This window comes from Hylobates moloch, unplaced genomic scaffold (genome assembly GCF_009828535.3).
Source record: "Hylobates moloch isolate HMO894 unplaced genomic scaffold, HMol_V3 SCAFFOLD_12, whole genome shotgun sequence".
Taxonomy (NCBI): domain Eukaryota; kingdom Metazoa; phylum Chordata; class Mammalia; order Primates; family Hylobatidae; genus Hylobates; species Hylobates moloch.
In genome coordinates, this window is record NW_026652287.1 from 55,332,615 (window position 1) to 55,359,471 (window position 26,857).

A 26,857-nucleotide genomic window follows, 5' to 3' on the forward strand; every position below is an offset into this window, starting at 1 on the left:
CTGTCCTGGAAATTGTCCAATCAGGCACGCAGCTGGAGCGAACAGGGCGGCTTCCGGGATTTGGCGGGGCCTTTGTTTCTAGCTGCGGCGGGAGCTCCAGGTCTCGTCTTCACTGCTCTGTGTCTTCTGCTTTTAGGGGCGCAGCCTCTGTGGCCCTGTGACCTGCGCCCTGGAAGCCTAGAAATGGTGAGAGTGCCGGGTCTGACATCCCGAGAGAGGGAACGGGGTTCGCTGGAACCGGTGGGAAGCGGCTGTGGTGGGACTCAGGCCTCCCCGCAGTCAGCTTTGCAATCTGCGCCCGAGTTCCTGCCCAGCTCGGCCTCAGTCCCTTCAGCCATAAGATGGCGGCTGCGCTGACAGCCCGGGCTCCCGGGCGTTCTGTCTCTTCCCTGCGCAGTGACTGTGCCCTGGCCTGGAGCCTTCTTTGGGCAGCTCTGCCCCAGTAGCCCCGCCTCTCTCCTAGATTGTGCAGGGACCATGGGAGGAACCTCAGGGCAGAATCCTGACTCCGGGTGCGGGTTGATGAATGGGAAGAGCTTTAGTTCGTGGGCTTTTCAGGCCATTTTTTCCTATTAAAAATTTATGGGCCGCACTGCAAAAACATTAAATAATTTAAAGTGTGATTCAAAAATTTTAGAGCACCTTGTTGTGGTTTGTAATTTGTAATCCATGGAAGGAAAGGTTTTTATAAGTTTCATGATAAAGAAAACCAAATTCCGTAATTGGCTAGGTGCGGTTATGTAGATTTTGTTGTTGTTGTTTTGTTTTCTTTGAGACAGTCTCTGTTGCCCAGGCTGAAGTGCAGTTTCGTGATCTCAGCTCACTGCAACCTCCACCTCCCGGGTTCAAGCGATTTTTCTGCCTCAGCCTTCCGAGTAGTTGGGACTACAGGCGCCTGCCACCACATTTGGCATTTTTTTTTATTTTTAGCAGAGACAGGGGTTTCACCGTGTTGGTCAGGCTGGTCTCGAACTCCTGACCTCAGGTGATCCACCCACCTCGGCCTTCCAAAGTTCTAGGATTACAGGCGTGAGCCACTGCACCCCTCCTAGTTCTTAATTTTTACGATCAAGGTGGAAATATCCTCGTTATGTAATCAGAGCTTAATTGGCAGTTTATAGTTGGTTAAGCCTGAATTTTGTTTCTGCCAATGTAGTAATTTACCAAAAAATGCTCTTGAGTTTAGGCTTTTTTTTTAGAAGTAGAAATCCAGGGACTAGAGCCACCTCAATCTAATTTCCTGCCACTTAATGGTTCTCACACTCCACAGGGGACTGATTTTTCCCTGAATTTTTCACAAGTGTCCCAAGCAGGGCCTCAAGTCTGCCCCTCATCCCCTATTCCTCCAGCCTGACTGGTTTGCAGTAAAATACTAAATTTCCAGTTTTGTCTGACGTTGCCAAATGCCAGTTTCTCCTCCCTAATTGACTTTATCAACTATTTATCCTTTAGTGTACATATTGATACCTATTTTAATGAATCTTTTTTTTTTTTTTTAAAGTATTTGAGACAGAGCCTTGCTCTGTTGCCCAGGCTGGAGTGCAGTGGCATGACTTAGGCTCACTGCAGCCTCCGCCTCCTGGACTCAAACGGTTCTCATTTCCGTCTCCCAAGTAGCTGGAATTACAGATGCCTGGCACCACGCGTGGCTAATTTTTGTATTTTTAGTAGAGACGGGTTCACTATGTTAGCCAGGCTGGTCTCGAACTTCTGGTTTCAAGCCATCCGCCTGCCTCGGCCTCCCAAAGAGCTGGGATTACACATGTAAGCTACTGTGCCTGGTGAATTAATTATTTTTTGACAAAGCATTTGATGGCACATTTAAAAAGATTTTTTTCTAAATATTTCCTATGAGAATAAAGCAAAGAATAATCTGACACTATTGTAAAATATCTCTGTGTTTTTTTCTTTTATTTTCCCTAGTCACAGATATCTTAGAATGTTTTGGGGTCAAGATTTTTTTTTTTTGGAAACTTCATAGGGTGACATGTCTTCAGTCACCCTTCAGTTTTAGCTTGGACCTGGGTTTCAGTACTGTATGAGGATAAACCACGATACCCACTGTGGCTATGTCTGCTAGTGTCTAGTGAATATCAGCTGCTGGGTCATTTTCTCTCATAGGACAACCTAAGGTATTGAGTGTAGCTTCTCAAGTGTTCAGGTGGATGCCCTGAGGCTAAGAGGCATTTCCTGGCGCACTTTTGTTTTTTAAAAAAACTTAATTCCTTGAGACATTAATATTGTCTTCACCCAACCCAGCTTTCATTTCTTGGAGACACATTGCTGGTCAGCCAATAGCTACAAGCATTGAGGAGAAAAATAATTTCTGCATCCTGGATTCCTTTAGGGGGCAGAAAAATAGTGCAAGAAAAATAGTAAAAAATTTCTAGAAAAAAAAATTAGTATTCCAAAAGACCAAAAAACCACCAAAACCCAAAAAACTGACTCCACTGTGGTGGGGTAAGAACTTGCAGAGTAAAATGCACCTGAGGCACTCACTGGGGTATAGTTCAGAGTCTCCTGAGAGGGGTTATTGAGCACTTAAGTGAGCAGGATGGGGTGGGACAGTCAACTAATTGAATGGCCTGACTTGACACATGAGTAAAACATATCTGTACCTTGAAAGGATTTGTTCATTTATTTTGACCTAAGGTTTATTTATGTATCTTTTTAAGACAGAGTTTCCCTCTGTCACCCAGGCTGGAGTAAAATGGTGCCATCTCTGCTCACCGCAACCTCCAAATCCCGACTTCAGGTGATTGTCATGCTTCAGTCTACCAAGTAGCTGGGATTACAGGTGTGCACCACCACACCCACCTAGTTTTTGTATTCCTAGTAGAAATGGAGTTTCACCATGCTAGCCAGGCTGGTGTCAAACTTCTGGCCTCAAGTGACTCACCTTCCTCGGCCTCCGAAAGTGCTGTGATTACAGGCATGAGCCACTGTGCTCAGCTGACCTCAGTTTTTTAACTGTGTATTGCATTTTATTAGTAGAGCTTGAAAGGTAAGGAAATATTTACAAAGGGCATAAAAGGTGAGTTTCAAAAAAAATTAATAATATATTTTATTTGTTGAAAACTTTTACTTTATCTTTCTCAGGAGTGAGTTTAGAAATTTTTTCAAGCATGTGCTTTTATGGCTGAGTCATTTCATACAGAATTCCATCTAGCTTTTAGAATGGTAGCTACCAAAGAAAAAAAGAAAAAAAAAAAAAAATCTCTCTTCAATTTCAGCTGTAGACAATGAATACATTTCCCCAAAAAATGTGGTAGATAATTGGTGAGTTACATGTATTACTGAAAACTTCAGTTCCTTTTTTTTAGCAGGGTAAAATTTTGACAGTGAATATCTTTGTTCTGTATCCTTTTTTGTTTGTTTACTACATGATTTTTAATACAAATAATAATACATTTACTGTCTAAAAGGAATACATACTTTTGCTTTTCTTACTGAGGTATAAAATGTAAGCACCTTAAAATGTTCTTTCGTTATATGAACGCTGAATTTTTCTAACACTTAGTTTTAGTTTCAAAAATGAAATTAATAACTCTAACATGGAAATTAAAGCTTAAGATGCATGAGGGTGCCCCTCGTAGGTTGCCATGAGAGTACGCAGGAACAAAGGAAAGTAGGGGGGTTTTATTACCTCTAAGCAGCTTGTCCTTCTTACTGTGTCCTGTCTCCATTGGCTGGAGTTGGACGGCACAATCCGGTTGGCTAAACCCGGTTGGCTAACTTGAAAAGTGCAGGAATGCGGTTATACCGGTGGGAAGGCAGGAAGATCAGTTTCGGTGGAAGTAGCCCTTGTGATGGGAGGGGTAATTCACAGAGTGGGTAGCAGGTGTGGGATGTGGCTCCATAGACGAGAACTGGCGAGAAGGTTGTTTACCAGGGAAGGGGAACACAGAGAGTAAGGAAGTCTGGCCTTGAAAGCAAGGGAAAAAAGGGCAAAGAAACTTAAGCAAGCTAAACTTTTGAAGAATAATTTCTTACAGTATTCAACATCTATGCATTACACGATTAAGAAAATGCTCATTTAAACAGGATGGCATTTATTACCCAGAAAGTTCTGAAAAAACTGTCGGGAAATACCTGCTTACTAGGGTGCTAAAAAAAGACTACTTAAAATCACTATTAAAAATTGTAGAACATAGAAGATATCTGTATCTTGGACTTTCCATAAAAGTGATATTTTCTTATGGCTAAATTCAGACTGTAATTTGCTTTAGTGGGGGTAATATCTTAGTAGCGATGCTGTGTCCTGCGTGCATCAGCACACTATAAAAACTTGTCCTAGTGCAGTTGATGTTAATTCAATAAGCTCTCTTACAGATTTTTTCTGTATGGAGTTATTTTTCTCTTCATCATTAAGTGTCTTTATGCAGCTGATGTGCATAAACCATCACACTTAATTGGCAGCTGCCTGTTTTTTTAGGTATTCTTTGCATTTATCTTTTGTTGCTGAATGAAACCTCTCATCTTTGTTTACAGGCCAGAAAAACTGAAAAAAACAAAAAAAAAACAAAAAAACCAGACTTCCACTTACTGGATGTTTGACAAAATAGTCTTTTGGGGCCAAAACATTGGCATTACTAATGAGCTTGATAGAGATTCACTAACTCAGACTTTATTTCAGATCTCCTGAAAAAATAATCTGCATTAACGAGATGTCCAGTTTGTTGTACACATTTAAATTTGAGTGGTACTTTCTAACTCAACATATTTATTTTGTCTGAAAAATATAAACAGCTGTCTTTTTCATCTGAAAAATATACACAACTCATTCAGTATTATGTAAATACTGCACTCAAAAATGTACATGTTAGTACATTTTTACACTTTATCATTCAGAAAAGTATCATATATACACTGATGTTCCGGATATTATGCCAGTCTCTTTTCTCAGAGTTAGAGAATACATTAGAAAACGTTTGTGTTTTGACAATTATTTTATTGGATAATTTCAGTCCCTCTTATAAGTTAGAATCAATTCTAATCACTTTCTGATTTTACCTTGAGTCAAATGAAAAATTCTGCCCATAGCCACTTTGTAAATATGTGGTTTGTGTGTGTTTTCCAGGGACTGTTGACATTTAGGGATGTGGCCATAGAATTCTCTCTGGAGGAGTGGCAGTGCCTGGACACTGCACAGAATTTATATAGGAATGTGATGCTAGAGAACTACAGAAACCTGGCCTTCCTAGGTGAGGATAACTTTAATACAAAATTTTTAATATAAACTAAAGCTTTTATTTTTCTTTTGTAGTATGTTTTCTGGTAATTTATGCTTTCATATTTCTGTTTTCAAGAAAATCCTGGGGATTTGTCTGTTTAGAAAAAATTTCTTGAAGATGTTTCATCCTGACCTGAAATTTCCACATTCCTGAGCTGATCTGTGTCCTTCACTTTAGATTAGTGGTAATTTCAGAACCTTAGTGGCATAAAATACTGTTACTCACACCTTAAAATCTAAGTGCCATTACCAATTTTTGCTTCAGTAGTACCAGGCAGTGAAATTAAGAACCTACAAAATTAAAATATTCTCTAAATATTTAAAAATTTGTTATAAATTAGTATATGGGATAAATTTATTTGAATATTATATCCCTTTTACTTTGCACATTACTAAGTTGGTAATTGGAGAATATGAGCAAGATTCATGTTAATTATTTTTAATGAAACAGGTATTGCTGTCTCTAAGCCAGACCTCATCATCTGTCTGGAGAAAGAAAAAGAGCCCTGGAATGTGAAGCGACATGAGATGGTGGATGAACCCCCAGGTAGGTGAGAGTGAATACAACAGACGACCTGGAGGAGAGGCCCAACGTCAAGAAGAAAGCCAGTCTTTAAAGTGGTTTGGAAAGCTGCGTTCCGAAGGAAATAGTTTCTGGAAAGCCTGAAAGTTTTTAAAAATTATACTCTCACATATGGGCATCTTCTGCTTATGCTTATAAAATCTCTAAGAATTCTACTGTCCCTTCAATGATCTTCCTTAACGTTTACAGTGACAGCCAAAGTACTGTTCATGGCATATAAAGGAGCATACAATCTGACATTTTTTCTTGTTTTTGTGGACAGATAGATATCTGCATAATTTTGAGACACTCCATATTAAAATTTTATTTTTTGTTTTAGGAGTTTCACTTTTGTGGCCCACACTGGAGTGCAATGGCACGATCTCGGCTCACTGCAACCTCTGCCTCCTGGGTTGAAGTGATTCTCCTGCCTCAGGCTCCTGAGTAGCTGGGGTTACAGGTGCACACCACCACAACTGGCTAGTTTTTTGTATTTCTAGTAGAGACAGAGTTTCATCATGTTGGCCAGGCTTGTCTCAAACTCCTGACCTCAGGTGATCCACCCACCTCAGCCTCCCAAAGTGCTGGGATTACAGGTGTGAGCCACCATGCCTGGCCTAAACAATTTTTTGAATTCTCTTTTTGCACGAGAGTAGTGGTTTCTGTTTCATTAGGGGTTTTTTTTTTTTTTTTTTCTGCTCATTTCATCCTGTTTTTTTTTTTTTCTTTCTTTCTTTTTTTTTTCTTTCTTTCTTTCTTTCGTTCGTTCGTTCGTTCGTTTTTTTAATATGGCCATTTTTACTTCCTGCAGAAAGGGTACACTCACCAGCAGTTTTGCCATGAGAGTACACTGAGCAAAGGAGACAGGGTCATTTATAACCTGATGTGTGCACTCCACTGCTGTGTCCAGTTTCCATTGGCTGGAACGAGCATCCTGTTTTCATTACTATAGCCTTGAAATATAGTTTGGGCCATGCGTGGTGGCTCATGCCTGTAATCCCAGCATTTTGGGAGGCCAAGGTGGGTGAATCACAAGGTCATGAATTTGAGACCAGCCTGGCCAACATGGTGAAACCCCATCTATACTAAAAATAAAAAAATTAGCTGGGCTCAGTGGTGGGCACCTGTAATCCCAGCTACTTGGGTGGCTGAGGCAGGAGAATCGCTTGAACCCGGGAGCCGGAGGTTGCAATGAGCTGAGATCATGCCACTGTACTATAGCCTGGGTGACAGAGCAAGACTCTCTCTCTCTCTCTCTCTCTCTCTCTATATATATATATATAGTTTGAAATTATAAAGTATAATGTCCTTCTACTTTGTTCTTTTTCCTCAAGATTGCTTTGGCTATTCACAATTCCTTGTGGTTTTGTGTATATTTTAGGATTGTAATTTTCATTACTGTGAAAAACTGGAATTTTGACAGGGAGTTTATTGAATCTAGAGATCAACTTAGATAATATGGCAGTTTCACAATACTTACTCTTTCAATAGAAATAAAATATTTTAAAATTTATGTTTGTCCTCTCTAATTTTTTTGTTGATATATCTTTCACTTAAAAGATTTATCAGCTCCTTGGCCTAAATTTGTTCTAAAATTGATTATTTTATTGCTATTGTAAATAAGAATGTTTTTTCCTCTATTTTATCAGAGAGATGGTTTTAAGTGTATGGAATGATAACTTATAATTGTTTGTTAATTTCATATGCTGCTAATCAACTGAGTGTATTCATTAGTTTAAAGAGGTTTTAATATACTTTTTTATATATAAGATTACATAATCTACAAACAGTGACATTTTACTTATTGGTCTTCAATTTCAGCGACTTTACATTTTTGTTTTGACTACTTCTTTCACATACTTTCAGTGCTATGTTAAAATAGAAGCATTGACAATAAGAAACAATAGTTTTGCATTGGTGTCTGTAAATTTGAAGGAGCAAACACCTCTTCAGGGTTTTATAAACTGGTTTCAGAAACTAAAAATCTATTTTCGTTGTACCCCCAGGGTGATAGAATATCCTCTGGGTTTGTAGTGAAGAGGGGTTGTAGCTTAGTCTTAAGTCTGCTGGGTTTGCACAAGGGTCCACTTTTACTTGTCTTGTTAAACAGGGCTTGAATAGTTGTAATTCTCATTTAAATTTTAGAGAGAGTGAATATCCTTCAGGACTTTGCTCTGAAGGGCAGACCCAAGGGCAGGTTTCTGCAGTCAGGTCTGTATATGGTGTTCTTTATATCAGGATGTGGATGAGCATGGCTTTCACCCAGTACAAGAGAGGATTTTCCCAGGTCACTTTGGATTTCTACATAGGCAGAACTGGCTACGGACTGTGGCTCAGGGAGCTGGAACTGAGTCATGGAACTGCTTCATGGACCACAGGAAAGGCCAAGGTCTGAGGCCTGCCATCATGGCTGTAAATGGAAGTCTTCCTCCAGGCCTCTGGAAGGGCAGGACCCCCCACCCACCCCGCCGCCCGCCGGCTCACAAGACTGTGGCTGTGAAGAGTTTGGGATAGTTACAGAGTAAGTTTAAAATTCTCAGTGGAACCAAGTTAGGTGGAGCACTTTCTTGTCTGTAGCCAAAAACAGTAGTCATGTAGTTTGCAACCTGAACAGAGGGGCCTCCCTTCTAAACAGAATTACCTTGAATCTTGGGCTTTAGCAGAATTTCACAACTCCTTTCCTGGATCTCAGAGCTCTCTTAAAGGTATTTATTTTTGAGATGAGATCTTGCTACATAATCCAGGCAAGTCTTAATATTTTGACCTCAAGCAATTCTTCAACTGTAATGTACCATGTAGTTTTCATTACAAGTGTGAACCATGATGACTGGTTCTCTCATAAAAGCATTTTTGTCAGGAATGGGTGACAAATTTTCTTGCTGTCAGGGGATAAGCAAATAGGTCACCTTTTTTTATCTTATTAATGCCACTCTCCATATAAATTTTTACTTTCTATTTTCTACTTCAAATTTGTCTGTAATTTTAGATTCTGACATTTAGGGCAATATACTAGAATTTACATGTTCCTGAATTAAATTAGATAATTAATAGGCAGGCAGGCAAAAAGGAATTATAGAATTTTCAACCACTTTTGTCAGCCTATAACTAAATAACATAATTTATTCCCCAAATATTTGTTTTATATATGAGGCTCTACCCATATTCTGCTAAATATATATATAATTTAGCAATGTAAGGCTATTCTTTGCTTCTAAACTTGGATTACAGTAGTTTTATTTTGTTTAAAAATAGCATATATTTAAAACATAAAAATTGACCCGAATTTCTTTTAAATGCTTATCTATTAAAAGTTTCTCATTAGCATCTCCTATTTATGATTGTACTGCATTTTCTCTGAAATTTTATTGCCATACAATAGGTGCCAGTAATTTTTTTTTTTTTTTTTTGAGATAGAGTCTCGCTCTGTCGCCCAGGCTGGAGTGCAGTGGCATGATCTTGGCTCACTGCAACCTCTGCCTCCCTGGTTCACGCCATTCTCCTGCCTCAGCCTCCTGAGTAGCTGGGACATAAGGCACCTGACACCGCACTTGGCTAATTTTTTGTATTTTTAGTAGAAAGGGGGTTTCACCGTGGCCTCAATCTCCTGATCTCATGATCCATCCACCTCGGCCTCCCGAAGTGCTGGGATTACAGATGCCGGTAATTTAAAATGCCTGCCTTCCATGAATGCACAGTTACAGTCAAACATTGCAGTTATCTAGACAAATTATTTGTTAATGTACATAAATGTTGCCAACTAGTTGTAATGAGTAAACATTTCTGTTATTGTGTTGCAGTTTTATATTAGTGTTTTTTGTAGTGTAAGTTTCCTAACATCAGTTTATTGTGCCTGTTAGTATTATGTTTTGTATACTTTAAGTTAATGTGGAGTTCAATTAAAAGATAAATGAGCCATGTCTATCACAATCAAATTATTTATGTGTGTGCGTGTTCATATCTACAAATATGACCCCAATTTTGGTTATACCTTGTATATATTCTTTCTTAGCTCTTTTTTTTTCTTTGAGAGGAAGTTTTACTCTTGTTGCCGAGGCTGAAGTGTGATGCACGATCTTGACTCACTGCAACATCTGTCTCCCGGGTTCAAGTGATTCTCCTGCCTCAGCCTCCTGAGTAGCTGGGACTACAGGCACGTGCCACCACACCTGGCTAATTTTGTGTTTTTTTTTTTTTTTTTTTAGTAGATATGGTATTTCTCCATGTTGGTCAGGCTGGTCTCAAACTCCTGACCTCAGTTGAAATGCTCACCTTGGCCTCTGAAGTGCTGGGATTACAGGTGTGAGCCACCTTGCCTGGCCTCTTAGCTCATTTTCAATGTTGGTTTTATCTTGTCTAAGTTAGTAGCCTTGGAAATAGTCTTATTTTCACCATGTGTTTAATGATGAATATATATTTCCTTTGTGTGAGAATAATTCTTTTGTGATTTGAAGGTAATTTTTAAAAAAGATTCATAATCCTGTATTGTCTCCAGTTTTTTAATAAATAATTGTTTTAAAAACACATAACATATAACTTACCTCCTTAAATCTATTTAAATGTACATGTAAGGGCAAGGCATTGTGGTAGGTCCCTTCTGTAAAACCAGGATTTTGAGAGGCCAGGACAGGAGGATTGCTTGAGCCCAAAAGATTGAGACCAACCTGGATAAAATATGGAGACACCCTCTCTACAAATATTTTTTTCTAAGAAATAGCAAGGCATGGTGGTGTGCACCTGTGGTCCCAGCTACTTGAGAGTTTGAGGGTCAGGATTACTTGACCCTAGGAGTGTGAGGCTGCAGTGAGCCATAATTGTCCCATTGTACTCAAACTCGAGTGACAGATTGAGACCTTGTCTTAAAAAAAAAAGTGTATATTTCAGGCATATCATGTATATTCACATTGTTATGCAAAAGACTTCTTGAAATTTTACATCTTGTAAAACTAAAACTCAATATCCATTAAATAACATTTACCCATTTTATGCTCTCTTTAGCCCCTGAGAAGCACTTTTCCACTTTGTTTTTACAAGTGTGACTGTCTTATATATCTCATATAAGTGAAATCCTAACATCCGTCATTTCGTTACTGGTTTATTTCAGTTGGCATAATATTCTCAAAGTGTATCTTCAAATGTGACAAGATTTTTTTTCAAGGCTGAATAATACTCCATTGTATCGAATATGTCTTCAAGGTCCTATGTTACATATTTTAGATATAGATTCATAAATGGAATCACTGATTTAATAATTTATATTTAATTATTTGAAGTACATTTATAACATTATAAAATAATTGGTGCATCCCTTATTTTCCACCGACAATCAACCCAGCTAACTTTTGTATTTTTAGTAGAGACGGGATTTCATCATGTTGGTCAGGCTGGTCTCAAACTCGTGACATCGGGATTTGCCCACCTCTGCCTCCCAAAGTGCTGGGATTACAGGCTTGAGCCACCACGCCCGGCCAAGGGTTTTATTTTTATTGCATCATCAACAGATTTGGTGTTTTCACAAAAATTTATAGTGGCCATTTGAGTGTGAGGGGATTTTGTTTTTCATTATGACTTTTATGCATTTCTGTACAAATTAGTTTTGAGTGGCCTTTCAAATTTTTGATGAAAATTTATTTCAATTTGTCTATTTCTAAATAAAGTTATTCAATTTTATTGTTTAGTTGTTTTTTTTTTTTTTTGGGGGGGGGGAGACAAAGTCTTGCTCTGTCGCTCAGGCTGAAATGCAATGGTGAGATCTCGGCTCCCTGCAACCTCTGCCTCCTGGATTCAAGGGATTCTTCTGCCTCAGCCTCGTGAGTAGCTGAAATAACAGGCATGTGCCACCATGCCTGGCTCATTTTTGTATTTTTAGTAGAGACAGAGTTTCACCATGTTGGTCAGGATGGTCTGGAACACCTGACCTCGTGATCCGACTGCCTCTGCCTTTCAGTGTGCTGCGGTTACAGGTGTGAGCCACCACGCCCGGCTATTGTTTGGTTTTAAAAGTTTATAGTTTTTGAATATTGACTCCTATCACATGTGATTTGTAAATATTTTCACTCACTTTCTAGGAGGCATTATCTGTCTTTTAAATATTTATATGTGCAGAAATGTTGAAGTGTAGTGTAGTTAAATTTTTTGTTTTTTTCTTTGATGCTCATGCATTTAATTTTATATCTAAGAAAATGGCCCCAAGACTAATGTCATGTTTTCCCTATATATTTTAAAGAGATTAAGAAGTTATCCGGTCGGGCGCGGTGGTTCATGCCTGTAATCTCAGCGCTTTGAGAGGCTGAAGTGGGCGGATCATAAGGACAGGAGTTCAAGACAAGCCTGGCCAACATGGTGAAACCCCGTCTCTACTAAAAATACAAAAAAACTAGCCGAGCATGATGGCGTGCATGTTAATCCCAGCAACTCAGGAGGTTGAGGTGGGAGAATCACTTGAACCCAGGAGGCAGAGGTTGCAGTGAGCCAAGACCACACCGCTGCACTCCACCTGGGCTGCACTCCAGCCTGGGCAACAGAGCGAGACTCTGTCTCCAAAAAAAAAAAAAAAAAAAATTATCTTCCTATGTCTAATGAAAAGATTTTTCACATATGGTATAGGGAAATAATCGAACTTCATTTTATCAGTATGGATATTCAGCTTTCAACATAATTTTTTGAAAAGATTATCTTTTTTCTACTGTGTGCTCATGTTAATTTTGTGGGAGATTATTTGGCCTTATACAGAAGGGTTCATTTCTGGGCTCTCTATTCTGTTTTTTCATCTCTTTATCTGTCTTTGTGTCAGTACCAAATTGTTTTTGTTACTGTTGCTTTTAATGTGTTTCAAAATCAGAAAATATAATGTCTGTTGTTTTTCATGGGTGTTTGTCTATAGTTCATAATAAAATTTTAACATTTTAAACAATGTTTCCTTAAACCCTATTTGGATTTATATAAAAATTATTATTATTATTTTTTGAGATGGAGTCTTGCTCTGTTGCCCAGGCTGGAGTGCAGTGGCATGATCTCAGCTCACTGCAACTTCTGTGTCCCAGGTTCAAGCAATTCTCCTGTCTCAACCTCCAGAGTAGCTGGGATTACATGCCCAGCTAAATTTTTTTGTATTTTTAGTGGAGACGGGGTTTCACTGTGTTGTCCAGGCTGGTTTAGAATTCCTGAGTTCAGGCAATCCACCCACCTCAGCTTCCCAAAGTACTAGGATTACAGGTGTGAACCACCTCACCCGGCCATAAAAATTATATTGAATATGGCTACCACTGTAGGTTGTATTGACATTTTGAAAAATTAATGTTTTTTTGATTCCTGAGCAAAAATATGTTGAAAAGTGTGTTTTATTTTTATATATTTTATATTGTTCAGTTTTTTAATTTCTAGTTCAGTTTTGGTCAGACAGCACAAAGTGTGTAATTTTGGTCTTCTTAAATTTATTTGTTATTGTTGTTGTGTTTGTTGTGGTTTTTGTTTGGAGACAGGATCTTACTCTGTCACCCAGGCTGGAGTGTACTGGCATGATTTTGGCTCACTGCAGTCTCAACCTACTGGGCTCAAGTGATCTTTCCACCTCAGTGTCTCAAGTAGTTGGGACTGCAAACATAAAGTACCGTGTCTGAATAATTCTTTGATTATTTGTAGGGATAGAGTTGCCCAGGCTGGCCTCAAAGTTTTAACTCCAAGTGATCCTCCCACCTTGGTCTAAGTGTTGAGATTATAGGCATGAGCTACACCACCCACCTGGCATTCTTAAATTTGTTAAAACTTAGTATGTGTCCTAACAGAATACACCAGGTGCAAATAAGAATATTGTGTATTTTCTTGCTTTTGACTGGAAAGTTCTATACTCATCTGTTAAACCTAGTTGGTCTATAATATGGTTTTGATGTTCATGTCCTGCAAACCTTGTGATTAAATGTAATTTTTAATGTTGGATGTGAGACCTGGTGGGAGGTGTTTGGGTCATGGGGGCAAAGTCCTCGTAGATAGCTTGGCACCATCCTCTCGGTAATGAAAATGTTTACACTCCATTAATTCAAATGAAAGCAGGTTTATTAGAAGAACCAGGCTCCTTCACCTCATACTTGCTCTGTCTCTCGTCATGTAATATGTGCAGTTACTCTTTGCCTTCAACCATGACTGTAAGCTTGGTGACACTCTCACCAGAAGCAGATGCTGGCACATTTTCTACAGTCTGCTAAATTGTGAGCCAAATAAAGATTATTTCTTTATAAGTTATCCACTCTCCAGTATTCACCTATATGCAAAATAATTGATACAGTCTATAATGTTGTCTAGGTTTTCTGTTTTCTTATTTTTTGTTTAATGTGATTTTCTATTATGGAAAATCGGGTCTTGATGTCTACAATTATTATGTTGCTATATATTTCTTGCTTTACTTTTGTCAATATTTGCTTTATGTATTTTGGAGCCCTGATGTTGTACATACACATACAGATAGATAGATAGATAGATAGATAGATAGATAGATAGATAGATAGATAGATAGATAGATAGATAGATAGATAGATAGATAGATAGATAGATAGATAGATAGATATAATAGTTATAAATTTGTGGTAAGTCAACCCATTTTACCGATATATACTATCAGTGTGTCTCACGTTAGCACTTGACTTAAAATATGTCTAATACCCAATTGTAGTTACTATTTTCATAAAATACAGGTTTTTGCACTATGTAATTTTCAGCCTATTTGACTCAATGCTAAAATGAGTCCCTTGTAGGTAGCATATTGTTTGCTTTTTCTTAAGCCACTAAAGCATTTTAGTTTTTCTTTTTTTTTTCTGAGACGGAGTCTCGCTCTGTTGCCCAGGCTGGACTGCAGTGGTGCAATCTCGGTTCACTGCAAGCTCCACCTCCCGGGTTCACACCATTCTCCTGCCTCAGCCTCTCCGAGTAGCTGGGACTACAGGTGCCTGCCACCACGCCCGGCTAATTTTTTTTGTATTTTTAGTGCAGACGGGGTTTCACCGTGGTCTCGGTCTCCTGACCTCGTGATCCGCCCGCCTTGGCCTCCCAAAGTGCTGGAATTACAAGCGTGAGCCACTGCGCCCGGCGTAGTTTTTCTTTTTATAATTTCATCTATTTACTTGTTTATTCATTTATTTTTGAGGTAGGTCTCACTCTGTCAACCAGGCTGGTTTGCAGTGTTGTGATCATGGCTCACGGCAGCCTCAGCCTCTCAAACTCAGAAGAATTCTCTCATGTCAGCCTCTCAGGTAGCTGGGTTACAAGTGTGTACCATCACACCTAGCTAGTTTTTTTTGTATTTATGGTTGAGACAGAGTTTTGCTACATTGTCGAGGCTGGTCTCAAACTTCTGAGATCCAGTCATCAGCCCATCTTAATCTTCCAAAGTCCTGAGATTGTATTTTTTTCTATTAAGTAGTTTAATTAATTTATATTTAAAATTATTTATTAAAAATGAAGTTACTACTTTTATTGTGATTGTTTTATGTGTTCCTCAGTGGTATTTTTTATATGTTGGTTTATTGCCTTAAATTTCATTTTAATTGCGTAGTGATATGCTTCAATTATTTTTTATATCTTGTTTTGCATAGTTTCTATAAATATTATCTTCATAATCATCTTGTGTATTAGTCTGTTTTTATGCTGCTGATAAAGACATACCTGAGACTGGGCAATTTAGAAAAGAAAGAGGTTTATTGGACTTACAGTTTTGTGTGACCGGGGAGACCTCACAATCATGGTGGAAGGTGAAAGGCATGTCTCACATGGTGGCAGACAAGAGAGAGAGCTTGTGCAGGAAAATTCTGCCTTATAAAGCCTTCAGATTTCATGAGACTTATTCACTGTCATGAGACCAGCACAGAAAAGACCTGCTCCCATGATTCAACTACCTTCCACCATGTCCCTCCCATAACATGTGGGAATTAAAGATGAGTCTTGGGTTGGGACATGGCCAAACCATATCATCTTAAAGAATGGAGTTTACATGAAACATCTTAAAATTAAAACAATATATTTATATCTCATGACAACTTCAATTGAATATAAAGATTATACCTCTATATTTTTCAGTTTATTAATATTAAAATTATTTTATATTGTGTATTAACATTTATGCAGGTTTTTATCCTGTTTTAAATATTCTACAGAATAGCTTTAAGAGTTATATGCATCATCATTACGATAGTAAAAATTTCTATGTGTATTTACATTTAATAGAGAGCTTTATTTTATATATGGTTTTATGATACTGTCCAGTAGTATTTTATTTTTAAACAAAATGGACTCATTATAGCAGTTTTTATTATATGTAGAGTCTCATTGTATTACTGAGGCTGACCTGCAACTCCTGGCCTCTAGTGTTCTGACAGTCTTGGCCTCCTAAAACTGTAAAATTACAGGCATGAGCCATGGTGCCTGGCCACCATGTACCATTTTTTTTGGTAGAACTGTGCTATTGGTGATGAATACCCTTACCTTTTATTTTGTTTTTTGTTTTTTTATTTTCATCTTTTTAAAGAGAAATACATTTAAATCAAATATTATTGGCTAGAAATATTTTTTCCTTTTATTACATCAAAATTTGGGAAGTTCTCACCCTTTTTTATTTTCAAATAATCTCTATGTTATTTTTTTCCCCATATTATTCTTCTGAGATTTTCTTAATGAATATATTGATCTAGTTGATGGTATCTAATAACTTTTACATTCCATGTTTTAATTTTGTTTTGGAATTTTATATTTTTATGTTATATATGTTAGGGTATGCTACCACACATCCATTAATTGTGTTTTGATTTTTTAGTATGTATTATAATTGTGCGTGCCAATATTTTAACTTTATACAATTTAAGACATTGTGGAGCAAAATCATATATGAATTAGCCATATGTCTTTTTCCGATAGAATTATCTCTATGTTTGTTTGCCTGTATAAATGTTATCCTTGTATTTTTTTAATAACGTGTATATTTGTTGTGTAAGTTTGTTAATGGTTTTCTAATCCTGTGTAGATGAGAAGTCATAAAATTCTTGTAATTTCAACATCCTATTTATTTGTGAATCTATGTAATTTTTGTGTGGTAGAAACATTTTTGGATTTGAATATAATTTAAAACAATCATAATTCTTTATCTCTTTTAGGTATTATTGTTTATTTTTGCTTGTCCAGAAAACACAACAAAATTTACCACAAAATATTTTTAAATATTCAGTTTAGTCATATTAATTATCTTGACATTGTAATGCAACATATTGCTAAAATGTTTTTATCTTGCAAAGCTAAATCTTAATACATATTAAACAGCTACCAATTTTTCCTTCTTTTTTTCTTTTTTGAGATGGAGTCTTGTTCTGTCACCCTCGCTGGAGTGCAGTGGTGCGATCTCAGCTCACTGCAACCTCCACCTTCCAGGTTCAAGCAATTTTAGTGCCGCAGCCTTCTGAGTAGCTGGGATTACAGGTGCCCACTGCCATGCCTGGCTAATTTTTACATTTTTAGTAGACATGGGGCTTCACCATGTTGGGCAGGCTGGTTTCAAACCCCTGACCTTAGGTGATCCACCTGCCTCAGCCTCCCAAAGTGCTGGGATTACACATATGAGCCATCATGCCTGGCCCCAATTTTTTCTGTTTTATAGCACTTTGCAAATACCACTCTGTTCTTTGTTTCTAAGAGTGTAAGTCCTTCATATATCTCATACAATCTCTTTTTGTGGCTGGCTCATTTCATTTTGCATAATGCCGTCAAGATTTATATTTGTAGTTCATTGAATATTTCCTGCCTTTTGAGTACTGAATTATATTCTAGAATGTCTTTTTTCTTTTTGTTTTAGACAGAGTTTCACTCTTGTTGCCCAGGCTGGAGTGAGTGCAATGGCACGATCTCGGCTCACTGCAACCTCTGCATCCAAGGTTCAAGTGATTCTACTGCCTCAGCCCTCCAAGTACCTGGGATTACAGGCATGTGCCTCCACACTGGCTAATTTTGTATTTTTAGTAGATATGGTGTTTCTCCATGTTGGTCAGGCTGGTCTCAATCTCCCAATCTCAGGTGATCCGCCTGCCTCAGCCTCCCAAAATGCTGGGTTTAGAGGCATGAGCCACCGTGCCCGGCCTCAGAAGTTTTATATTTCAAATTATATCTACTGAATTATTTAGTGGAAGAAATTTACATTGCTTTCACCTATTGGCTTACAAAGTAACAATGCTGCTATAATTAAGAGTATGTAAATGACTCCTTATATGACAATATATGTAAAAGTTTATATATGTGCTGCATTCTATTGTATAGTCTACTTATTTACCTTTATGCTCATATGAAATTATTTTAATTCTGTAGCTTTGTAATGTGTTTTGAATTAAGATCTTTAATGCCTCCAGCATTTTTTTTTTTTTTTTTTAAGTTTCCTGGGTACTTTATTGTCTCCTGAGCTTCTATATACTTTCAGGGTTGCTGTTTCTATTTCTTTAAAAATGCAATGAGGAATTTGGAAAACATTGCATTAAATATGTAGATTGCATTGAACAGGATGGACCTCTTCATAATTTAACTATTTCAACCTTTGCATAAGAGCACACTCAATAGTGTGTTAATTTCTATATATTTGTAAATTTTATGGTTTTTTTCTCTTATCATTGTACACTCTCATTCCATTTTTGTAATAGAAAGTAGTTCATAAAATTTTACTTTTAAAAATTTTGAAGTCTGATTGCAGTGGCACACACCTGTAATCACAGCACTTTGGGAGGCTGAGGCAGGTGGATCACCTCAGGTTGGGAGTTTGAGACCAGCCTGACCAACATGGAGAAACCCCGTCTCTACTAAAAATACAAAATTAGCCAGGTGTGGTTGCGGGTGCCTGTAATCCCAGCTACTCGGGAGGCTGAGGCAGGAGAATAGCTTGAACCCGGGAGGCAGAGGTTGTAGTGAGCCTAGATTGTGCCATTGCATTCCAGCCTGGGCAACAAGAGCAAAACTCCATCTCAAGATAGATAGATAGATAGATAGATAGATAGATAGATAGATAGATAGATAGATAGATAGATAGATAGATAGATAAATAAATAAATAAAATAAATTTGGTAAGACTTCCTTTTTGGCCTAAGATGTGATCTATCAAGGAAAATGTTATATGAGCGATTGAGAAGGGTGTGTATTCTGATGTTGTTAAGGAATGTTCTCCATAACTCTGGAATAATTGTTTTATACAGCCTTTAAGTAGTCTGTTCCCTTATTAACATTCTTTCTTGTTTTAGTTTTTGTTACAGAAAGTGTGTTATTAAAATACCTTCCTCTAATTATATTTCTATGTGTTTCTTCATTCTATCAATATTTGCTTTATATATTTGGAACCCTAATGTGAGACACACACACACACACACACACACGCACATACAGATTTCTCATAGGTTGCCAGTGAATGAATCTATTGCTTTTTGATGTCCTTTGTTTCTTTGGAGTTTTGATGTCAAGTATATTTTATAAAATATCATGCTTTTTGACTTAAGAGGTAGCTTGTGTATGATTATTTTGACTGTTTCTGCTGTCATTTGATTAATGTTTGCATGGAATGTCTACTTCCATCCTGCCACTTCTAGTTTTTTTAATCATTAGATTTATTTTATTTATTTTGTTTTTGGAGATAGAGTTTCTCTCTTTTACCCAGGCGGGAGTGCAGTGGCATGATCTCCGCTTACTGCAACCTTCGCCTTCTTGTTTCCAGTGATTTTTCTGCTTCAGCCTCTCGAGTAGCTAAGGTTTCAGGTGCCCACCACGACACCCTGCTAATTTTTGTATTTTTAGTAGAGACGGGCTTTCACCATGTTGGCCAAGCTGGTCTTGAACCCTTGACCTTGTCATCCATCTTTCTCAGCCTCCCAAAGTGCTGGGATTACAGACGTGAGTGACTGCACCCGGCCTTAAAATTAGATCTCAACTGACTCTTGTAGAAAGGCAAAATGTATTTTGGCTTTTAAAATGTTTTAATAAATCTATTTATTGAAAATACATCTCAATTTAAAAGCTAATTTTCTATATATTTAAATAAGTTTCTGAAAGAGGCTTATTTTATTAAGCATTTTATTTGATTTTTGCATCTGTGTCGCTCAGTCTTTTTCCATCATTGTGTCTTTTTGAAGTTTGTATTTATATGCTTTCATTGTTTTCTTTCTTCTTCTTCTTTTTTTTTTTTTTTTGTGGTGGAGTTTTGCTCTTATTGTCCAAGCTGGAGTGCAATGGCATGATCTCAGCTCACCACAACCTCCGCCTCCTGGGTTCAAGCGATTCTTCTGCCTCAGCCTTCCGAGTAGCTAGCATTACAGGCATGCACCACCACACCTAGCTAATTTTGTATTTTTAGTAGAGACAGCGTTTCTCCATGTTGATCAGGCTGGTCAGGAACTCCTGACCTGGGTGATCCACCCACCTTGGCCTCCCAAAATGCTGTAATTATAGGTGTGAGACACTGTGCCCAGCTTCTTTTGTGTATTTATACAAATATTTTTATGGTACCTTGGGGATTTCATATAACTTCTGAAAGATACAATATATTTTAATCTGCCAAAAAAAAATAACATGTTGTATACAAATTTTTTTTTTTTTTTTTTTTTTTTGAGACAGAGTCTCACTCTCTCACCCAGGCTGGAGTGCAGTGGTGTATCTCGGCTTACTCCAATCTTTGCCTCCCAGGTTGAAGTGATTCTTCTGCCTCCGTCTCCTGAGTAGCTGGAAATACAGGCGTATGCCACTATGCCCTGCTAATTTTTGCATTTTTAGTAAGATGGGGTATCACCATGTTGGCCAGGATGGTCTCGATCTCTTGACCTCATGATCCACCTGCCTGGACCTCCCAAAGTGCTGGGATTACAGGCATGAGCAATCACACCCAGCCTGGTTTGTGTATTTATACAAATATTTTTGTGGTACATTGGGGATTACATATAACCTGTAAAAAATACAACCATGTATTTTAATCTGGAAAAAAAATCTTTAAGTTGTATACAAAAATTCTTTTTTATTACATCTTCTCTAAGACTTGTCATTTATGTTGCTATTTATATTTTTTATGTTGTATATTCATTAACAGATGTTTATAATGATTTCTCTGCTTTTATCTTTCAAATTTCAGAGAATAATTAAAAATGTTTTCTGCACTACTAGGATAATGCTAAGAAATTCTACTTTTGTGTATTTGCGTATTTTTTTACAGAAAATAATGTATTTTTGTATGTTTTTTTTTGAATCATGTTATTTTAAGTGGAAGAAACTGTTTTCAGCACCTTTTATATCTAGGGCATATGCAGTTCCAATTTTTTTTTAGAATTTGTTTATTTTGGAGGTTTCTTATTTTTTTAATTGGGCAGGACAGATTCACTGATGGTATCATTCTCATTTAATAGCTATGTTTAACTTTTTTCATGACTACATCACACAGTTCTGTTATGGCCTTCAAAATTTTTGTTAACAGTTCACTGATTATATCATAAGACTATGTTTGTAAATGGCACATCACTTTTTTCTTTTTTTGTGTTTTTTTTTGTTTGTTTTTTGGAGACATAGACTCACTCTATCTTCCAGCCAAGCTGGAGTGTAGTGCTGTGACATCAGCTCACTGCAATCTCCGCCTCCCAGGTTCAATTGGTATTCCAGCCTCGGCCTCCTATGTAGCTGGGATTACAGGCACACACCTCCACACCCGGCTCATTTTTGTAGTTTTTGTAGAGACGGGGTTTCATCGTGTTGGCCAGGTTGGTCTCAAACTGCTTACCTCAGGTGAACCGCTCACCTCGGCCTCCGAAAGTGCCTGGATTGCAACTTGAGCCACTGCACCTGGCCTGGCATATCCTTTTTATCTTGCACCTTCAAATATAATCTTTCCATCTGTGACTTTTGAAATTGTGGTTATATATTTTGTTTGTTATAAATATCTTTCTTCTAGTTTGTTGAGCTTTTTTTTTCTTTTCTTTTTCTTTTTTCTTTTGAGATGCAGTCTCGCTCTGTCACCCAGGCAGGAGTGCAGTGACACATTCTTGGCTCAATACAAGCTCTGCCTCCTGGGTTCACGCCGTTCTCCTGCCTCAGCCTCCCGAGTAGCTGGGACTACAGGTGCCTGCCACCATGCCCAGCTAATTTTTTGTATTGTTTTAGTAGAGATGGGGTTTCACCCTGTTAGCCAGGATGGTCTTGATCTCCTGACCTCATGATCCGCCTGCCTCAGCCTCCCAAAGTGCTGGGATTACAGGCATGAGCCACCGCCCCCCCAGCCAAAAGCGCAACTGAGCTTCTTTATTTTTACATCATTTTTTCTAACTTTTAGGATCTGTTAGTTTTCTTTTGTATTTTTTACCTCCACAGTTTCTGTTTTTATGAAATGTTAAATATTTTTGTTCTCGTCCTCATTTTTCTGATTTTCCATACTTGTCTCTCTTCCTGTTTTAATCAGTATTATTCAATTTATTACCAATTCTTAATGTATAAATCTTATTTTTTTATGTTTTCTTTCAGAAAATTTTATGATATTTTTGGTGGGATGATACTGCCATATTTTGTATATATTATAAGCTTTCAGTTTGTTACATTAAAAAAAATCTACCTGTCAAAATTTTTATAATGTAGCTTTGTCCTGACATAGTCTGAAAACAATTGTCTTGGCTCGTCATTATGAGAGTTTTTCAAACATATTCTTAGGACCTGTATTGTCTGAAATTTTGTGTTTAGTTTTTAGTTAAGAGAGTTTATTCATGTTACTTTGTAGGAGTCAGTAATCACTTGCTACACCTGTTCCTTTTCTGTGGTACTGCAGTTTGGCTGCTGCTGGAACATTTTTCTTTGGTCTCAGCAGACTCAAACTCTCATTCCAAAGTATACCACCATTTCTGTCAGCACTTTATGTCATGAGAGACAGGAAACAGTGTCAGGAAAAAGCCCCTAAAAGCCAGAAATGATAATGAATGTGCCAGTATTTTACCTTTCTTTTAAAACAGAAATCAAGGGTTTGCAATTTACTTCTAAAGGCACTATGTTATAGTGGGAAGCAGGAAAAGCTGTGTTGGGTAAATTTAGACTTTTCTTTTTCTATGTGGTTTTTGCATTGTGCTCTTCAGGAACACTGCACAAACTTAACTGATTTATAAATTTCCCACAGATATATTTTGGTTTGTATGTTTTTGTTACATTTAAATGTCTGTGAAAGAATTAGGGTCTGTGGTATTTTGCAAAACCATCTTGTTTATGTAGGTTGTATAATTTTATAGGTAAGATTTTTAAACTATATTTATGTCAATATAGTAAGTGGAGTAAATTATTTTAATTTTTTTTCAGATATATGTCCTCATTTTGCTCAAGACATTTGGCCAGAGCAGGGCATGGAAGATTCCTTTCAAAAAGTAATACTAAGAAGATTTGAAAAACGTGGACATGAGAATTTACAGTTAAGAAAAGGTTGTAAAAGTGTGGATGAGTGTAAGGTACACAAAGAAGGTTATAATGGACTTAACCAGTGTTTCACAACTACCCAGGGCAAAGCATCTCAATGTAGTAAATATTTGAAAGTCTTTTATAAATTTATAAATTTAAACAGACATAAGATAAGGCATACTAGAAAGAAACCTTTCAAATGTAAAAATTGTGTCAAATCATTTTGCATGCTTTCACACAAAACCCAGCATAAAAGCATATATACTACAGAGAAGTCCTACAAATGTAAAGAATGTGGAAAAACCTTTAATTGGTCCTCAACCCTTACTAATCATAAGAAAACTCATACTGAAGAAAAGCCCTACAAATGTGAAGAATATGGCAAAGCTCTTAATCAATCCTCAAATTATACTGTACATAAGATAACTCATACTGGAGAGAAACCTTACAAGTGTGAAGAATGTGGCAAAACATTTAGCCAACCCTCAATGCTAACCATACACAAGAGGATACACACTGGAGAGAAACCCTGCAAATGTGAAGAATGTGGCAAAGCATTTAGCCAACCCTCAGCACTAACCATACATAAGAGGATGCACATTGGAGAGAAACCCTACAAATGTGAAGAATGTGGCAAAGCATTTGTATGGTCCTCAACCCTAACTAGACATAAGAGGCTGCACACTGGAGAGAAACCCTACAAATGTGAAGAATGCGCCAAAGCTTTTAGCCAATTCGGACACCTTACTACACATAGGATAATTCATACTGGAGAGAAACCCTACAAATGTGAAGAATGTGGCAAAGCATTTATATGGCCCTCAACCCTAACTAAACATAAGAGGATTCACACTGGAGAGAAACCCTACAAATGTGAAGAATGTGGCAAAGCTTTTCATCGATCCTCAAATCTTACTAAACATAAGATAATTCATACTGGAGAGAAACCTTACAAGTGTGAAGAATGTGGCAAAGCATTTATATGGTCCTCAAACCTTACTGAACATAAGAAAATTCATACTAGAGAGAAACCCTACAAATGTGAAGACTGTGGTAAAGCATTTAGCCGATCCTCAGCCCTAACTACACATAAGAGGGTGCACACTGGAGAGAAACCCTACAAATGTGAAGAATGTGGCAAAGCTTTTAGCCAATCCTCAACCCTTACTGCACATAATTCATACTGGAGAGAAACCCTACAAATGTGAAGAATGTGGCAAGGCATTTATATTGTCCTCAACCCTATCTAAACATAAGAGGATTCACACTGGAGAGAAACCCTACAAATGTGAAGAATGTGGCAAAGCTTTTAATCAATCCTCAAATCTTAGTACACATAAGATAATTCATACTGGAGAGAAACCTTACAAGTGTGAAGAATGTGGCAAAGCATTTAATCGATCCTCAAATCTTAGTATGCATAAGATAACTCATACTGGAGAGAAACCTTACAAGTGTGACGAATGTGGCAAATCATTTATCTGGTCCTCAACCCTTTTTAAGCATAAGAGGATTCATACTTGAGAGAAACCTTAAAAAGGGTAAAGAATGTGGCAAAGCATTTATATGTTTCTCAACCCTTACTGAACATGAGAGAATTCATACTAGAGAGAAACCCTACAAATGTGAAGAATGTGGCAAAGCATTTATATGGTCATCAATGCTAAACATAAGAGGATGCACACTGGAGAGAAACCCTACAAATGTGAAGAATTTGAAAAAGCTTTTAATCCTCAAATCTACTAAACATTAGATAATTCACACTGGAGAGAAACCTTACATGTGTGAAGAATGTGGGAAAGCTTTTAATTGATTCTCAAATCTTACTACACATAAGATAATTCATACTGGAAATAAACCCTACAAATGTGAAGAATGTGGCAAAGCATATGGTCCTCACCCCTAAGTAGACATAAGAGGATGCACACTGGAGAGAAACCTTACAAATGTGAGGAATGTGGCAAAGCCTTTAAATGATCCTCAACAAAAAATAATTCATACTGAAGAGAAACCCTATAAATATGAAAAATGTGGCTGGGCACGGTGGCTCACGCTTGTAATCCCAGCACTTTGGGAGGCCGAGGCGGGCGGATCACGAGGTCAGGACATCGAGACCACAGTGAAACCCCGTCTCTACTAAAAATACAAAAAATTAGCTGGGCGTGGTGGCGGGCACCTGTAGTCCCAGCTACTGGGAGAGGCTGAGGCAGGAGAATGGCGTGAACCCAGGAGGCGGAGCTTGCAGTGAGCCGAGATTGTGCCACTGCACTCCAGCCTGGGCGACAGAGCGAGACTCCGTCTCAAAAAAAAAAAAAAAAAAAAAAAATGTGAAAAATGTGGCAAAGCCTTTAAGTAGTCTTCAGTCCTGAGTAACCATAAGAGAATTCAAACTGGAAAGAAACCCTGCAAGTCTGAAGAATGTGGGAAATCTTTTTTTTCCCATTGCACCTTTATTGTTTATTCTGTTCACTGTTCAGAATTTTCATACAGTCTTTCTAAATCAAGAAGGGTGTACAGTGGTATTCCTGCAGCTTTCTCTCCTCTCCACCTCCTCTCTTGTTCAGCAGCCTCCGGACCCCCAAGGGCTAAGGAATCAGATACCAGGTTTGGATCCTGACTCCACTAGGAGCCATGTGATCTCAGGGATATTTCTTGATCCCTCTGAGCCCTTTTTCCTTTTTCTACAATGTGGGGAAAAGACTCCCTCTCTCACAGGGTTACTATGAGAATTCAATGACTCCAAGTATCCAAAGCATCTGGCACAGTGCCTGGGCACACAGTACGCCCTACATGCACCTTAGCTTCCTTCCTTCTGGCAGGGAAGAGAAGATACCTGATAAATCAATGGCTTGCTCAGGGGCGTTCGCTTTATAAAGAGCCTGGTCCCTTTAACAGCCCAAGAAATGACACTCTAATGGTGGAATTTCAGACACCATAGCCTGGGTGAGGGAGAGAGCTGGAGGCATAGACTATAGAAGTCTCAGAATCATTTGAATCCAGCCAGGCAGACTGCTGCTGCTTCTGCCCAGGGGTAAGGCTGGTGATACAGTTTGGCTGTAACCCCACCCAAATCTCATCTTGAATCCCCACGTGTTGTGGGAGAGACCCAGTGGGAGGTAACTGAATCACAGGGGCAGGTTTCCCATGGAATGTGGCAAATCTTTTAACCGGTCTTCAACCTTTATTAAACATAAGGTAATTCATACTGGAGTAAAACTCTACAAATGTGAAGAATGTGGCAAGGTGTTTTTCTGGTCCTCAGCCCTAACTAAACATAAGAAAATTCATGCTGGACAGCAACCCTACAAATGGGAAAAAATTGGCAAAGCCTTTAACCAATCCTCACATCTTACTACAGATAAGATAACTCATGTTGGAGAGAAATCTTACAAGTGTGAATAATACAGAAAGCCTAAAAAAGTCCTCAATTCTTAGCAGATATAAGATTATTCATACTGAAGATACTCTACAAATCTGAAAGATGTGCCAGTGCCTTTGACAGCATCTCAAACTTTTCTAAACCAAATCATGCTGCTGACAAATCCTAGAAATGTGAAGAATGTGACAAAGCCTTTAAATAATTGTTACACTTGATTGTACATAAGATCATTTATACTGGAAAAAACTACCAATGTGAACAATGTGGCCAAGCTTCT

At 37.9% G+C, this 26,857-nt stretch overlaps 1 pseudogene; it reads left to right on the top strand.

Moving 5' to 3' along the window:
* On the top strand, positions 1-26,857 carry LOC116478766 (zinc finger protein 726-like; annotated as a pseudogene).